Genomic DNA, 18,404 nt, shown 5'->3' with positions numbered 1-18,404 from the left:
CCTTTCTTAATAGCCCTCCACAGATGTCAGCACTTAAGAGATAAAGAGATAGATAGCTCTATTCGTAAGCAAATGCCCTCACCCAAGATCCAACAAAGGTAGGATTATTCCTCAGCCACAGTAGGAATTGCCCAAAGCCCTTTCGTTGCATCATCTCAGTTGCACCACCCCCAGCAGTTCAAACTTCAACCAAATTTAGCTCAGACAAACTCCTAAGATTTGTACATGGCCCCATGGGAATCTGACAACAGCCAATAGAATACATGTTCTTGCACAGGAACAGGAAGTTCAAGTGCAAAGTCCAAAAGAAGGTATAAATACTCCCCCACTCTCAACTCCATGTGGTCAGCTGCCCAGAACCACCCATGTACAAGGGACAAAAATTATCCAGACCAAGCTAGGAACTCCCCTTTCCATGTATGGATCACCTGGGCTCACCTGAGGTCACTGTCTGGAGACTCACCAAGTCAGGAAGAATGAGGATCTAACAAACGTACACGTGTGAACGCACACATACACACAAAGAGAGAGAGAGAGGGACACCGGGATAGGGGGAGAGAGAGAGAACAAGTCATTTTTAAATACAGTTGCAATTTGCAGGGATGAATTTATTTTCCAGGCATAAAGAATCCCTTTGCAAAAATCGCTGGTTTCTTTAAAAAGTACATCGTTTCTTGTGTTACAACATAAAATACACAATTGTAGAAATATAGAAATAGAAAGGAAAATTCAACTTTTTAAAAATTGCCATATATAATAAATGTTAGGAACTGTTATATCACGGTTATTTACTTACTAGACGTACACAATAGAATATGGCAAGCTGCCCACCCCTAGACTAATTACAAATAAAAATATAATATCATAAACATTACCATAATTCCTTCAAATGTATTTGTAAGCTAAGCTCACTTTTCATAACTACACATGAAATTTAAAAACCAGACAATTCATATGCTATACTTTCACTGAATTATACCACTATACTTTTTTGCTTTCCTTCTTCAGCTTGATCATTTCAGTTTGCAAGCATTAGAGAGATTTATTTGTTTTATTAGGCAGTCGTTTTAATGATTAGAACTGTAATACTGTTATCCTGAAGCTGTTTAAACTTTTTTTTTTTACAAACTTGACCACTGTTAAATGTGTGGATTTCAACTCCCAAAATTCCTCAGCCAGCATTGACTAAAGATTAGGTCCTGGGTATTGAACAGAATACGAAAGTCTGTGACAATCAGACCACTTGAAAAGTCAGACATAAATGTAGCCATACAAGTCATTGAGAAATTATTACCCATTGATTTCTCTGGCAATTTGTAATTTAAAAGAAACTGAATCAAACAGAATAATTCCTCTAAATAACAAAACAAGAAAGGACAGTGACTAAACTTCTCTTTTCCTGTCTTAGATAGCAAGATCTTATTCTGGAAGATAACACACATTTTTCTCTTTGTGAAAATTTCCAGGAAAAAGAATTTAACTTCATTTACTTCTGTCAAGATCAGCAACTTTAATGCCCACAACTACTTATTAGCTCTTATGGAAAGAATTGCAAATGACATATCACATGAGTAGTTTAACTTTGAAGAGTTAACCTTAGGAAAAACATGTGCCAAAGATGAGATAGCCAAATTATCCATGTTATTAGTAGGCCGCCAAAAGTTTTCTCTGTCCATCCCATTATGATGTTGAATATGCTTTACAAGGAAAGGCAATAGAAAGAAAAGCAATAGAAAGAAAGGCTGTGAAGAAATACGAAGAAAACTCTGATGATATAACATTACTAAATAGGGAAATGTGTTTCCTTGCTAATTAAAACAAAATCCAAAATTACAGACAAAGTTTTTAAATTCTGTAATGGTCACATACAGTACTTAATGTATGCTGATATCAGCTTAAAATAAAATATTAGGTACCAGGTAGACAGTCTAACCTAGAGCAACTAGCTTAAATCTCCTAAGCCCTATAACTACATCTTTAAAAAATGTGGATAAATTACTTGTCAGAATACCATTTAAAGGAGGAACTGAATTTAAGACCTATAACACGATGTCAAAGAGACTTTTCATGAGCGCACGAGGGTTGCCATTTAGGTTGCAATCGAATGGATTTTCTTCAGAATAAACTCTATTGAAATAACAGGTCCTGTTTCTAGGCTGAAGTGCATGTAGCATTATTTTTTTTCAAGAAACATTACCGTATACTATGATTGAATTATAATAAGTTACAATCCCTCCTCCACATTCCTATCATAATACTGGGACTAACTTCTAACCTTAATCTGTGTTATCTTCTCAATTCTCTCCACCCCTCTTCTCCAGCAACCTGTTATCACAAAAGTTTCACTGGCTGACACAAGAAAAGAAAAAAAGAAGGTTTTGTTCTTCCTAGCACTGTTGATAGAAAAAGTAGTTTTTAAAAGGCATCCAACTGAGAATAGCTTTACAGTTTAATTATCTGTGAAGTGAGCCAAAAATTCTCCAGATGAATTATAGAAGGGCTGCCAATTCCGGTTGCTTAAAGGTATTAAAATGGAAGCTAATTGGAAACAAAGTTCTGGAAGACAGAATAGCATTGTTCTATCTTATGAGAAAGGAGAACAAGGAAAAACATTAAGTAGTTTCTTGCCATGGTGACATGGATAAAAAGAATGGCGAATAAGAAGAATCGACCACTGAAGAGTCAGGAATGCTATGGTAGATGGAGCAAAGGATTCTACAAGGGTCTGATATGCAACAAACCCACAGATGTGGGAGGATTTGGTCCTGCAAAGTGAAGTTTATGGAAGAAGGCTACAGTGCCTTGGAAGAAGGAAGGCTCTCGGGGCTCCATATTCATTGTGGGGTGGTCCCTGCGGATGATTCTGCCTGTGGTAGGATACGTGCAGCCAGGAGGCAAGAAAGGATGATCCCCACAACTTGCATGATGGCCAGTCCGAGTGCAGCTGAGGCGATGTAGAACATATTGTAGCTGACAAAGTCGTGTACCTTTCTGAAGCATCCATTGTGGTAGATACCTCTGGCATCGGAAGGGAGTGGCGCATGCAAGCAACCTTTTCGGGTCCTGCAACAGCTGATGGGCACAGAGCCATTAGGTCGCTGTTGCTCCACCGACCAGGGTGAGGAAAACCAGTCACGGTAACTCTCTATGCCACAGCAATTCAGGTTGCGCTGAATGAAATCCAGGGCCTCTGCTTTTTCCTCATCCTTCGTGTAGGAATTGATGGCTTCTTGCAGTCCATTCTGGAAACCCTCGGCAATATTCTCACGATAAAACAAGCTAGACAGCCCTGCCGTCAGTCCTGCCGCCAAGACAGCCAGCTGGAAACCGCCATAAGTGCGCAGGAGGCAACGATGTTCCGTGGCAGCACTAAAGCAACCCAGAAAGCCCCATACGATGATAGTGATGCCAGCAGCCAACAAAATGAAGGGGGTGGGAGGGTATTGATTGGTTGACAGCATCAGGTAGGTACCTAATGAAATCTTGGCCCAGATACCAATGGTGACCATAATTAGACCAGCTGCCCAGAAGACAAAGCTGAAAGCCATGAGAAAAAGTTTGAGGAGCGCCATGATACCTTTTGGATGACGAGAGGAGGATTTCTCAGGTGCTTCTAGTTATTGATCTCAGACAGTGCTCCTTGTATGCTGTCACTGGGTGCTCCTGAGCTCTCGCTTTCTTCTCCACCTTGTCAACTGGATAGTCTTGGTTGCCTCACCAGAGATTCTTGAGGAATGCTGATAATACTGTAGCAAGATGTTCTAGTTAGGAAAAACCTGCTGGAGAATATTGCTGCTACGTTTTAGAGCCGTTCTCAGAGAGTAGGAAAAAAAAAAGAGAGAGCTAGCAATTGGTTCAACCTGGTCAGAATCCAAAATGCAAGCTTGCTAGTCTGTAACATTGTCTGCCATCAGCGCAACACCAACGCAGCTGGATTGTTTCTCCGATCAACTGTGTCGCTGGACTGATTCAACCTTGGGCTTGCAGTACAAGCTGTTTCTAACAGCTCCAGAGAATTGCCTGCCTCTCAAATTGTCACTCAAGGGCTCCTGTCCCTCTTTCTCCTGTTACATGCCCCACCTTGATATCCAAGTTGCTAATTGGTTTGTCATGGTTCTCTGGTTTCCCAATGCTAGGAAGGTTTTAGACATCAAAGGTTGCTTCTTGCTGAACTGCCAGACAGAAAAATCAGTTTCCACGAGAGCCTCGATTTACTTATTTAGCAAGCTGATGATGCTTTCCCTTGATCCCCTCACTCCAGAATATAAGATTCTATTTAAATAAAATATGCTTTTCCCCCACTGCAAAGCTGAATCCATCATTTTACAATATACTCTTTACCAGCAACGTAACACCCCAGCATGGCATTCTGCTTTTCAACTCAAAATGTGCTCAAAATAGGTCTGTGACATGCCACAATCTGAAAAACATCAACTCTTTTAAAATACAAGGCACTGTTGATGGAGATGAATGTGGACTTTGCAACCAGCTTTAGCAAGAATTTCCTTTATTATGCATTAATTTAAGAAAAAGTGTTTAGAAGTTACACAGCAAGTCCTGAGTTATTATTCAGTCCTGAATGAACCTGTTGCCCGACCCCTGACATGACTGCAAGGAGGAGGTAGCTGTCAGAATTCAGAACTGAGTCATAAGCACCCCAGGAAAGTCAATTGTAACTTCAAATGGTCCTAAGCAACCTATTGTAAGTTGAGGACTACCTGTAGCTGCTAAAGCTATATGTTACATAGTATTAGAACATGAATTTAACTCCCAAATTGTGAAATTTAAACTCAGGACTAAAAGAAATCTAGCGCAGTGGTTGACAACTGGTGGGCCACGGCCCACTGATGGGCCGTGAGAAAATTTTGGAGGGCCGCAGAGAAATCTCACCCCCAGAGCACCCCCCAAAGCAATTAATCCAGGCTGCACAGAAAACAAGGCTGCGCCGCCCACATGGCCCGCAGGAACCCTCCCCGGCTACTCACTCCTTACCCGGCAAACTTGCCTGCTAAATTGCTATTTTTCCTTTTTCCAACCATCATCTGTTCTGCTGTGCCAGGAAATTTAGATTAGCTAGGAAGCAGGAAATTGGATGGATTTCTTGCTTTCTAGCCAGTCTTTAGATTTCGGCTCTCCTTTTAAGCATAGCCGAACCTCCCTTAGGACTGAAGGTTCTATTATTCAGTGCAGACTCACGGCAAGCAAACTTGAGAGACTGAGCTAGCTGATGGCAGATAGATTGATCACTGAATGATTCTGTGAGCAACTCAATCTGCCTGCCTGCTTTGCCTGATTTTGGGTAAAAGTTGCTCTTTTTTTATAAAAAGTTCAATATTTACATACATGGTGTGTTGTGAGTTAATTTTGTGAGTTTGCTTGCTAGCAAATTTCATGAGGTTGCTTGCAAGCAAATTTTATGTGACAGACTGAGCTAGCCGATGGCAGATAGATAGATTTCTGGATGAATCTGTGATTCTATGAGCAACTCAATTTGCCTGCCTGCTTTGCCTGGTTTTGGGTAAAAATTGCTCTTTTTTATGAAAATTCAATATTTATATAAATATTTATAATATTTACATACAAACCATGCCCAGCCAGTCACATGACCATCAAGCCACACCCACAATTTAGGCCACGCCTACAGAACCAGTAAGTGGTCCCTGGGATTTAAAATTATGAGTTTGGTGGTCTCTGAGGTCCAAATGGTTGGCAACCCCTGATCTACTCAACTGAATTGAAAGTTATTAGCCATAAAAACTAATCTAAATAGAAATTCATATCAAACGGAATATTAAACAGCAAGATTAATTTGCCAATTAAATAAGCACACCATGAAAATATGTGAAAAAGCAACTCGTGCATTCTCTGATTTATAAAGCTGAAGTTTAACATACATTTTAAGATAAAATTATGATTTTATATTTTCAGTTTATGCCAAATTGCTTGATTTTGATACTTGGGTTCATGAAGCTTAAAGTACTGATTCATGATTAAATGTTTCATTAAGGTCACCTATGGATTGTGGACAGATTGCTTTCCTCATTTTTCCATCACATGGTTAGTGGTTTTAAAATAAAGTAATAAAATGCCTCTAACTGTTATAAAATACATACAGTGATAGGAAAATTTCTGTCAATCTGTATTTGAGATCAGCCGTTTGTCCTATTCATAGGAAAGACAAGAAATCTATGTGGATTAATAATTTACATGTAACTTGCTTTAAGCTAAACACAATACACTGATTGCCCTCTACATTTTACTCTGTGAGAAGAATCCCAGGGCTGTGTTACGAGGCTTGGTTTATTTTGGAGAAACAATGGAAACTGACAGTATTTTGAAATATTGAGATACAAGAATATTGGAGAGACAAAATGTTTCCTGTTCTATCTTTATATTAGGTTAAGTTAGAAACCTTGGTTCTAAGTGTTATTTCTATTACTTCTGAAAGTTACAATTAACTAGAGGGGGAAAAAAACATTAATGTGATTGAGAAAGTTGTACGATTGAAGTCTGTTAGTGTTCATAATGGTTGAAAAGATTACTGTGGAGTCCTTGGTGGTCTCTGAGCTTGGTTGCTTGCAGACATTTCATTACCCAACTAGATAACATTATCAGTACTGATGAGTGTGGGGTTTGCTCCATTTATATATAATTTGCCCTACCATGTTGGTGAAAATGTGGTTTTCTCCTTAGTAGTTACTTGCTTAGGGCATTGTTTTCTGTCTGCTTGTTTGTCTAGTGTTAATCCCTACTTATCTGGATATTGGCTGGTGGACTGGACAGGATATGTTCTGGACCTTTTGTTTCCTTCTTAGTTTTTTATTGTCTCTTTATGAATGGTGTGTAAATACTGTATGGTTTATCTCCATATGGCTATTGAGGTCTGCTTTACTAGAATCCTAAATTGCCAGGAATTGTCTAGAACTTTTGGATTTGGTCTACAATGCCTGCAGTGTTCCAATTGAAATTCTAGTAGACGTTTGTCAAGGTGTTGTGCCTTGTCTTCTGATTGCTAATTGGTATTTATGGATGTACTTGGCTCAACTTCTGCCTGCCTGTCCTACATGGTGGCTGTTGTAGTCCTTGTACTCTATGCAAGATCCAATCTGGGTCAGTCAGCAGGACCCGAGGTTGACTTATACTTCTTACACTGCATGTTGTAGACGACTTCTGCTTTTTTTCTTCTGGGGTTATTGATCTTTTGGTTTGCTTAAGATATTTTGGAGGGCATTAGTTGACATGTGTGCTATGATAATGTCATGTGGTTGTAGTCTGTGGGTGGTTTTGGAAATGTTTTTTGATATATGGCAATGTCCTTTTCATAGCTTATGCTAATGGTGCTACAGTGGGTTGAGTTGGGCCCTTTTTGACAAAGTTGCCTCGGGTATCCATTTTGTTGGAAGATGTCGTATAGGTGGTCTGTTTCCTATTTTCTGAAATCTTAGGTCATTGCACTTTGTGTTTACCTGAATACTATTCTTACACAGCTCTTCGTGTGGAAGGTTGAGTTGTTATGGGAGCACTTGGATTGTTTTTTCAATAGATTTGCATTTTTAATTTATCATTGTTTCCTTTGCTAATGAGGATACTTTTATCACACAAAATGAAATATTGTACCCACTCACCTATGGATTAAGCCTAATTGAACATAATGAGAATAACAGCTGAGTAAGCAGGTGACTAATGTCACTATTTGTTTAACTACAGGTACAATTTCTTTGAATAAACCATAGATATTTGGGTTATTTTATTCAGGTATGTATTTGTTAAATTTGGAGGCTGCCTTGCTCTAGAATTCAGGGGTCTTCAATCTTGACAACTTTAAGACTTGTGGACTTCAACTCCCAGAATTCCTCAGCCAGCAAAGCTGACTGAGGAATTCTGGGAGTTGAAGTCCACAAGTCTTAAAGTTGCCAAGGTTGGAGACCCCTGCATCTAGATGACCTCAGACAACTTACGCTTTAAAAAAGAACAATTAAAAAAAATGTATGTGTAGGAAAAGAAAAACTATTTCTAATCTCTGTAGAAAAACCAACAACCACCCTACTGCAAAGCCTGAGACAAGAGCCAAATTTCCAAAGATGTTGAAAGTAGGATTGTTTGGAGTTCAGGATGTTCACAGCCACAAAAATCCAGATGACCATTGAATGGAAGCAAGATTTTTTTTTTCCTTCTGTTTCCCTTTCCTGCCTTCCACTTATTATCCTGACTTCTACAGCCCAGATATGGCAACCCTAAACATGCTCATCCAAGGCAGGTTTGATGCAAAATTAATATTTATTAATTGAATTTACATATAAAAAAACACAAAACAGACATATATTAAAAGGCAGCTCTGTCTCTAATGGAAAGAATACCAAATAAATAACCACTTTACAATAAAGAAAGTAAAGACACTAGACCCTATGAAATCTATCAGTATACCGTATAATTCGATTAAGAAAAATTAAATAATAATTCGGTTTGATATAACTTATTTTTAGCTCTATTGTAAGCATATGTTCTATGCGTGGCAGTTCTTGGAAAGCAATTAGAACCAGCAATATTTCTTGACGGTGGTAATGAAACTGCAGAAATATATTCATGTAGTCATCAAGTGTTACACTTTAGAAAATGTAATTTTGAAAAAGAAATACACAAAAACAAATTAAAAGACAGTAATTTACAGCAATGTAATAACATATAGTCATAAAAATTAGTTATTATAAATACCAAAACAAATTCAAACAAAATAAAACAAAACCATCTCCCTAAGAATTAACATGCTAAATTGATATAAATCATCCAAATATTTACAGCAGGGGTTAAAGGAGACCTTATTTTACTTGTTCTAATTGCTCAGATCCTCTGGTTTCCCATTTATGTGATTTGGAGTGAGACGAGCTGATTGACTTTCCACCAGGCAGAACCCCTTCATGGTAGGATGTATAAGATCAGGATTGAAAATGAGGGTTTTTTAATTACAGAGAAGGTCATACGATAATAAACCCTGCCTACCCAGCCTTTCAAAATGTAGAAGTCCTAACTTCTTTTAGATATGGTCACCAGAATGACAATCCTAAACTATTCCATACATTAAGAAGGCTTTTTACGTCCCACTCTTGAACTAACTAAATTAAATCAATTGCAATCGCTGATTTCATACTCTTCTAACAAAAAATTACTGAAGATGATTTGTAATATTGCAATTTCTGTTTTTTAAACTGCTGTATGGAAGAATGCCGTATGGAGTTCAAGCTCTAGATTGAAATGTATCCAGTTGGCTGTATTTGTGAAAGGTTAAAAAAAGAATATGTGAGCTCCTTCTAGCGGCTAATTTATTACAAAGCATTTACGGTACTCTTGAAAGCCAGCTGTGTTCATTTCTAGGGGTGTGCTGCAATCCAGATTCAAAGGGGGAAATGTGGTTAAGAACTTTTGATGCAACATGCAAGCCCACGCCCATTCTGAATCACCTATCTTTTGGATCTGGATTGCACCACAGCCCCCTTAGTTTTCAACATGTTTCTCTATAAAACACGGTTGTCAAACTCATGCTGTCACATTGCTGTCATGTGACATTTCGCGACACTTTTTCCATTTGTGGAGCTGGGGTGGGCGTGGCCTGCAAGTGACGCATCCCGGTTTGACACCCCTGATCTAGAGCAGCGGTCAACAACCAGTTCTTTTTCTTTTTAAGAAAAGAAACATGAGCGGCAAAATTACAAAGAGACGAGAAAAAAATAAGAAAATATTTTTGACAGCTAAGCGGGGCTTCGAAGCAGGAAAGGAAGAAGCCGGAACTAAAGATTTGACTAAATTGGACTAAAATATCTTGGCAATAAACAGGCATAAAATAAAACTGGACTTAAGATTGTCAAAAAATAATAATAATAAAGTTTACAAATTGGAGACTGGACTGTGCTGGAATATTGAGGTTCGAAAAACCCTAAACAAAAAAATAGGTGAAGACTTTGTATAATGGAGAGTGCCACCTTTTGACAAAAACTTGAGCTCAAACAAAAAGGAAAGCATCCTGTTTCTGAATGAACTTATGTGGATATAACACTAAAGAAATATTGAAACAAAGTAAGAAAGTGAAAGCAGAACCAGAATAAAGAAAAAAGCAAGGAAAGACTGACTGTGGGATTGATTGATGTTTTTGGTATAGACCCTGGCCTGGGACAACTGAGAACTTTAGAAAATTGAAAGAAGAAAGAAGGAAAGTAAAAGTGGGTTTTTTGTGGACTTTAACGATCATAAAATACAAGAGTGTGTAATGAGGATATCTCTTTGGGAATTAAAAATGGAACTTAAAAGTATGAGAGAATTACTACAGGAAAGAGGCGAATCACTTTGTTCTGTGTTAGAAAAAAATGGCGATTGAAGAACAAGAAGAAAGAGCTTCAGAGGAGGAGGAGTCGATTCAAGGAGAAGATATTTTAAATAGTCAATTAACACAAAGAACACTACAAAGAAGTGGGGAAAGAAGGAAGGTTAAAAAGTTGAGATTTAAGAAGGCAATCAAAAGGGGGAATACCTGTGAAGTTGGGAAAGGCAGAAAAACCCAGCAGAAAAGAGGAAAGGAAGATATTAAGAAAGAGAGGGATATAAACTGGAATGAGAAAAGATATGGGGAAAAGAGGGGGAGGAGAAGCAGTAAGAAACAGGTGCATGAAATAAAGAAATATGGAAATAGTAAAACGTTGAAAAGAAATTGTTTTTTCAGAGATAATGGTTGATGAATTAAAAAGGAGATTCTACAGGGTGACAAGGGGTAATAAGAATATTTCTGCAATTAAAAATATTTAGAAAATAGGGTAATATAGATACTGATAACTTTTATTAAAAATTAAGGGGGGAAAATATGCTGCAGAATCCAAATGAAAAGATGTAATGATTATTATTGTAACTTCTTAAAAATAATCGTTTATTGGAAATAAAGATGAGGGAACAAAGATATATTTTAATCATTGAGGTGTCACACTCAAAGCAGTAAAAGGCGTGAAACCTATACTTGTTTTTTTTTCTTTAGTGTTAAAATTTGTATTAATCTAGAATTTATAAAAAGAATGTGTAATGGAAAGGAAATATGACAGACTAAAGAACCAACTAAATTAATAAGTTAATATAGACTATTAAAAGCAAGGAGAGACATTGGTAACCTTTTTATTGCTATTGTTATTATTATTATTATGAAAACAGATATTGTTTATCTTTATTTTTAAAATGAATATTAAAGGATTATATTTGAGATAATTGAAATGAAACAAAAAGATGTTTAGATTGAGATTAATGAAAGAGGCTAGAATTAATGTGTTTATTTCTCTCCTTACTGAAAATTTGGAATGGAAAAGGTAATAATAGAATTAAGTATGCATATATGAATGTATAATTGCTGTCATATTTGTATGTAAAGGTGATGACCCGGAAATATGTTGTCCACTAAAAAGAGATTTTTGTTTCTAATGTGAATTTGCCCTTGGCTAAGAAAAGTATACAGAGACATAACAAGTCAACCCAGGGGTCTCCAACCTTGGCAACTTGAAGACTTGTGGAGTTCAACTCCCAGAATTCCTCAGCCAGCTGTAGCTGAGGAATTCTGGGAGTTGAAGTCCACAAGTCTTAAAGTTGCCATGGTTGGAGACCCCTGGATCAACAGACTGCCTTATGTGGAACCAGTCTTTCCCTTGTTGTGATCATGTGTTGCAGAGAAGGCCCAGACATCTAAACTTTGAATCAAGGTTTAAGTATCTTTTTTGGGGGGGAGGGTTGTCATAACTTTGAATGGCTGCTAAGTGATTGATCATAAGATGGGAACTACCTGTAGCTTTTTTATAAATGTACAAAGGGAGAGGTAATGTCCTTTCTAGGTTCAAACAATATCTGCAGAAGTTTTTGTTTTGTGTTTGGAGTCTTTTATGGCTCTCAGCTTGCCTTGCCAACAACCCTCAGAGAGTACCAAGGAATCCACAATTCAACCTTAAAATATAGTCTTTTTTTTTTAATACCAACATAGCCCCATGAAACGTGTAATTAGTAGAGGGCCTGCTTTTATTTTATCATTTCTTTATTACATATATTTGCCTCCCATCTCATTTTGAAGAGGCTCTGGGCAGCTTGCAGCATTAAAATATTTCTAAAACAATAAAAATGGAAATTACAATAAAAAAAAGCATAGTAAAAAGATGCGTGGGGGGAAGGAACAGGCTGCAAGGAGAGGGGGGAGAGGTGGTATTGCCTCTTAATTCATCAATCACCTCCCGTATGATGTTCCCCTGTTGGGACCTCAAGCTGTTTGGCGAATCAGGTCTTCAGGGCCTTTTTAAAATTATTATCCTAGAATTTTAGAGGCTATTGAGCAGTATATCTTTCTTTTCATATGGACACTCAGCATGTTTCCAGATCCCTAAAATGATCTCCCAGGGATTAGGACAAGAAGCATTTCATTCCACCAGTTTGGCATGTGGTAGCTCTAATAACTCTTGTTCCTCTTCTTGATTTTCTCTACCATCAGTAATCCATGCTTTATCCAGCATTCTTAATCCTTGGTTCCAATTCTGTCCCAAATGTCTTGTCTTATTCTGCATGTTGCTCTAGCTCAGGTGTCAGCAGCCCGCAGCTCTGGAGCCGCATGCGGCTCTTTGGGCCCTCTGCTATGGCTCCCTATTGGGTGATCGCAGCACTGGCTGGCCCCGCCCCTCGCCCTCCCCTCAGTCACTCCTCGCCTGGCCTGAGAAAATAAAACACAAAAAACAGAAAAGAGAGGGAGGGAGGGAGAGAACCCATTTCCCCCAGGAAACTCTGGGAGCCACAAAACCTGGGTAGGCTTGGCCGGGGGAGGTGTCCTGTGACTGGATGGGAGTGATGTTGAATTGGCCACGCCTACCCAGGTTTTGAGGCTCCCGGTGTTTTCTGTGGAAAACGGGTCCAAATGGCTCTTCGAGTGTTTAAGGTTGCAGACCTCTGTTCTAGCTCTTTATCTATCCTCCCCTGCCTAGAATCTATTGTCCTATTCATGTTAATGACTGTAACTACTCACTTTGTAGTTTAGCAAAACCTTAAAACAACCTGATCCAAAAATCCCAGAGTTCCTTGCTGGAGGGTGGGGCGGGGGGGGGCTGGGGGCAGAGATCAAGGGAGTCTCCCATTAAGAAGATAGGATTGCCAGACATCAGAGCTGCTTGAATTCACGTCTCTTTTTGCTCTATCATTCCTCACATTCCTTCCCATCTTACCATTCTCTGCAAGCAGCATCTGTTCTGAACTGCAGAGATCTTCTTTTGCATCTTGCTATGCTGTGAGTTCTTTAGCTTGTCCTTGTTATTAAAACACCACCACTGATTTTATGCTGCAAGAAACCACTGGAATGATATGCATTAAAATGGGATGTCAATATTTGTTATCGTTCCACTTAATGCTTGGAAATGACATTGTCCCTGATGTGGTGTTTCTTGTCACCTCCCCAGAAACCTTTCCAAAGCTTTTTAATTAAAATAAACAATCTAAGCATGCTGCAAAGCAAAGCATTTACACCAAGCTCTCCAACAATTCTTGTGAGTGCCATGTAAAACCCAGAAGCTTTAAAAACTACAATGATGGGTGACTGCAGCTCAGGTTTTTTTTTGGTCTGGCTTCTAGTGTGGGTGGAATTGGCCATCAAAACAATCACTTGCAAGAGTTCCCTCAAAACCGCAAATGGAAGGAGAAAACAACAAATGCCCCTAAAACTGTAGCACCACCATATTTAGATGTAGTTTTGAAAGAAAGTGGGGGCAGGATGGGGGAAATTCCAGTCTTCGGGGCACGCTGAGACAGCTTGTCTTACAGGAACCTAAGCAGCTGTGTTGCATCTCTCACATCCCATTTCTGTCTGGCCTCTCTGTTGATGTCACTCCCTCTTCCTCCCAAAGGACATAAATACAGAAATCTCTCAGGAGTTTAGTGATAAGTGGAAGTCATTTGCCACCATGCAATGTCTTAAGTCTTGGATCTACATAAGACTCCTTTCTGGGGCTTTAAATTCCCCAAATGGCTTAGCAGGCTAAGCTCAATGGAATCTGAGCCTAGGGTTCCATTTTATCTGGCATACCAGCATTTCCTGTTGGATACAGATAATCCCAACCATCTATGTCAACAAGAACAAAGCTATCGCTTCCAGATCTGACCTGCAAAAATCCAGGAGGGCTAAAAAAAAAAAAAAGCAGCAAAGAGATACAGAAAGTTATAGCCTTTCTGTATAGACTTTCTCTCTTTTCCAAGTGGTTGTCCAGAATTTTGCAAGACAAACTTCCACTGATTGAACAGAATATAGGGGAGACCAAGGAGCAGAAGTATCACAACTCCTCATTGTTTTATCCCAGTATTGCCTTACCTAAGAGGTCCCCAAAGTTGGCCACTTTAAGACGTGCGGACTTCAACTCCCAGAATTCCTGAGCCAGAAGCTTTGCTTGGGGAATTCTGGGAGTTGAAGTCCACACGTCTTAAAGTGGCCAAGTTTGGGGACTCCTGCCTTAACAAGTTTTAGATGGCTTTCAACCCCCAGAATCCTTCAGCCAGACGTTTTTGCTCGGGGAATCCTGGGAGTTGAAGTCCACACGTCTTCAAGGCGCTAAGCCTTAGAACACGCTTCTCTTTCCCCAACAATCCTTTTACAGCCCTTGAGAGCCGAGAAAAAGCTCCTTAAAACCAGAGCTGGGGCCGCCGTACGGAACGAAGCCAACGGATCAAACCATAAGCTCGCAGAACGCATGCAGAAAATCCCGCCTCCCTTCCTCCCCCCCCCTCCCCTCCCCGGAGAAACTCCAACGCCAAAGCCGACCACTCTCCGCACCGAGAGCCAGCGCGCACGCGCCTTGCTCGGCACCTCGGGAGTTGTAGTTGTTGGCCTTTTCTCAATCTCCGCCCTTTGCCGTTGCAGGGGATAGGAGCAGGAAGCCAGGCGTGAACTACAGCTACCAGGATGCACAGCAGCGCACTTTCCCTCCACACATACACATACACACACACAGAGCTCCCCCGCCCCCCCCGCCGTCAAAACCTCTCCACCTCCCATATGAATGACTAATGCAACGTGTTGTCGGGCTAATCTGCCGCCGAGTCCCCGGAGGACTCGTTTTCCCTTGGGGGACTTTTTCTTCTCTAAGTTGGGTCCCGGAACCGCGTTGAGTTTCAGCTGGGGCTTCGTAAGCACCGGGTTTCTCCCTGTCGGGGAGCGGCAGAGCTTGGAAAGTAAGTAAGGGGCGAGGTAGTTAGTATTTCCTGCTTAATTTATTATTATTATTATTATTTTGTTGTTGCATGGAGCTGTACGGAGTTGGCCGAAGCCTCTCCTGGTTGTGGCTCCGGCATGTCGTGGACTGTGCAAATAGGGGGACAATATCGGTTTAATTTTCAGGCACCCCCCCGTTCCCCTCCGTCTTTTCTCCACAATGGCCAAATGCCAAGGCAAGGGGAGAGGTGTGCAATGGATATTTAAAATAAAAATTAAAAAATAAATCCTGGTGGAAGTTTCTTGAAGAAGCGGGCTTCGCTTTATTGTGTATTACTTGTGAGGGGATGCCTGCTTTGTCGTACCTTTAAACTTGGTTTCCCCCCCCCCTCCTTACTAACATCTCCCAACTTATCTAGGTAAAAAGTCTCTTCAGGGCTTTTTCCCACGAGGCAGCCTAAATGGGAAAGTTGTGCAAAGGAACCCCCCCCCCCCTGCCAGTGACATATGGCGCTGGGGAGTTTTGATAGAATAAAAACTTTTCCTCTTCTTCTTTTTTCTTTTTCTTCTTCTTCCCCTCTCTCCCCAGAGATAGAAAATGTCAATATTGTAAGGTGTCACAGTGTAAAAAAAAAAGGGGGGACCTTACCTGCCTGTTCTGAGCTCTCCCCAAATAGGTGTCATTTTTGCAGAAACTGGAAAGGCGATTGAGATGGCTCGCAGGCATTTGTAGTTTTCGTTGGGTTAGAATGATGTAATTCCTTTTGCCGTTTTAGTAAATTGCACTTTTCGTGAAGAAAGACACCATGATGCCAGAAACTGAATTGGAGCAAAATTCAGATTTGAAGAGAACAATAGGCATTTAAATTCATATTGTGATTAATATGTTCCAAAAAAAATACAAGATCTCATCTCTTTACTAAAATAACTTTTCCATTAATAACAGGGAAAAGTTATTAATAACAGGGGCTTGTTTCGGAATTATTTGGGTAATTGATGCAGTGGCATGATAATATATAAATACTATATCGTTTTCAATGTGGCATTTTAATATGGATGCATATTTTGTGTGTGTGTGTGTGTGTGTTTATATGCCCATGTTCTATTTCATGAATGTTATACTAAAAGTAAGATACAGTAGCTTAAAACAATGTTAGATACAAGTCAACAGGACTAGAAGGCAATGCCATATGATTTAATTCTAGGGTTTGACTTTCCTTTGTTGTGCTCAAAGTTTACTATATATATATTTCAACCTTTGCTTTTGTGTGGCTAAATTTATATACACCGATTCATAATACAGTATACTGTATATTGTCCAGTGTAAATTACTGAACATTAATAGGTCACCATGTAATTGACTATATTTGGAAAGGGTTGATACATGAAACTCATTTAAGTGTTCAGTTAATTAGAAAATGTTGCTGTGGGAAGAATATTTTACAGAGGTACTTGCTAAACATGTCCTATAATTGTGAAGTGATTGCAATAGTCACTCCCAGTCTGTGAAAGTGGCTGTAATAACCTTTTTTGATTTGTCAGTAGAAGTTACTAAAAGACAGAAAGCACATTTATCCTCTCCTTGCAGAGATGTGCGTCAACTGGAACCACCAGAACTTTACCTGGAAGTAGATAGTTTGCAGTAGGCCTGTTGAAGCATATAGTAGTATATCAACTTTTGAAAAAGGTTCCAAATTTATAAAAGAGGTACCAAAGTCTTTGGCTTAAGAATTGGGAAAAAGGGGTGCTTATTTTGTTAGTCTATTACCACCACCTGGAAATTCATTTTTGTTGTATGGGGTACATTTGCAATGTTCTTTCTCCAATCTTACCTTCTCCAGATTTGTGAGAACGACAACTCCCATTTGTCTGACCAGTAGTCATCTTGGCATTAAAGGAACTTGTAATCCGAAATACCTGAACAATACAACTTGGGGAAGATTATTTTAACACATCAAATATACACATTTTTCCTCCCTACATTTAAGGAATCAGAATTGACTCTTTAAACTCTATGCATTATCAAAATGAAGTATTTAGTTCCTTCTTGTGCACCTGGTGAGTTTAGTATTTTATGAAGTAACAGTTCTTAAGTAACTTAAAAGTTACTTAAGTTGAATTGTAGTCTTAACAGGTTTCATGGTGACTGGAAAACACAGCAGATGATTGCATAAACTCCTGGAAGATGAGCTAGTTTGACAGGGTACAAATTCCAGCATCCAATTATTTCTTGATCCTGAATGTGAACTTTGGGCTCCTGACGACTCACTGTTTTGACTCCAGAATGAATGGTATAGCTGTCAACGTTGGGTTGTTTTATGCTTTGGGATGACTCAGTGCCTCAGAAAATTGATTTAAAAGCTGAATGTTCCTGTCTATGAAGTGGAATGTGCACTGAGATCTTATCCTTTGGCTATATAGTAAAATAAAAGAAAGTCGAAGCAGGTTAGCATTTTGCAGCCTATAATAACAAAAGAGTATATACCATTATTGCTTTCATTGATCAAAAATACCAGCAGCTGATCTGCTTCTGTTTTATTTGATTTAACTTGGTCAATTCCAAAGCAATGAGATTATTTTTGTAGAAAGCTTAGATTTAGACTAAATTTATTGTCACTTTGAATGTACACTAATCGGCATACATTAAAATGAAATTTTGTTGCATACAGTTCTCAAAGGGTCTCCACCTCTGAGAATAGTACGCTACTAAGTTTAGTTAAAAAATATTTATTTAGAGAATATTTCACTTTGTTTTGAAAACCCTTGTTTTCAAATAGTCTTCTGTTTCAGTGGTTGGTAAAAAAGCAAGTAGAATCTCAGGTACCAAACTGATTTCAAATTGATTGGGAATGTGAGATTTTTATAGAAATATGTTACGCCAATTATTATCACCTTTATCAATGGGGATAGTATTTATTTAATCTGGGGTCTCCAACCTTAGCAACTTTAAGACTTGTGGATTTCAGCTCCCAGCTCCACAAGTCTTAAGGTTGCTAAGGTTGGAGACCCCTGTTTACCCATTCATTTGTTCGACATGTATTTCCTCCTGGAACTCAAAGCAGTCTGAAAACACAATTTTCTTCCTTTTTCCCCACAACTGTGATTGTCCCAAAGGTGAATTTCAGTGTCTGATAGTAAACTTGAATATGTTCTTAGATCAGTTATACCAGAATGTTTCTTAGGGCAATTACATTTTTAACATTTGAAAATTTAA

The 18,404-nt window shown here is 39.0% G+C and overlaps 1 protein-coding gene and 1 pseudogene across 2 annotated transcripts in view; one reads left to right on the top strand and one right to left on the bottom strand.

The window, feature by feature from the left end:
- Window positions 1-585: 585 nt before the first annotated feature.
- On the bottom strand, window positions 586-3,981 carry LOC148125532 (tetraspanin-7 pseudogene; annotated as a pseudogene). The gene has a single exon (XR_015743760.1). The product of XR_015743760.1 is annotated as a tetraspanin-7 pseudogene (transcript).
- An 11,051-nt stretch (window positions 3,982-15,032) lies between these two features.
- The window catches only part of TRABD (TraB domain containing), a 39,238-nt gene continuing 35,866 nt past the window's right edge, over window positions 15,033-18,404 (top strand). The window contains exon 1 of the mRNA XM_026714100.2: window positions 15,033-15,210. The gene's annotated coding sequence lies outside the window, so the exon portion shown is untranslated. The remainder of the gene's footprint in view (window positions 15,211-18,404) is intronic.

This window comes from Pseudonaja textilis, chromosome 5, assembly GCF_049901715.1.
Source record: "Pseudonaja textilis isolate UNSWEBS1 chromosome 5, rPseTex1.2, whole genome shotgun sequence".
Classification (NCBI taxonomy): Eukaryota; Metazoa; Chordata; class Lepidosauria; order Squamata; family Elapidae; genus Pseudonaja; species Pseudonaja textilis.
Note: the sequence above shows the minus strand (reverse complement) of the source record. Positions and strands in the feature narration are given on the sequence as shown.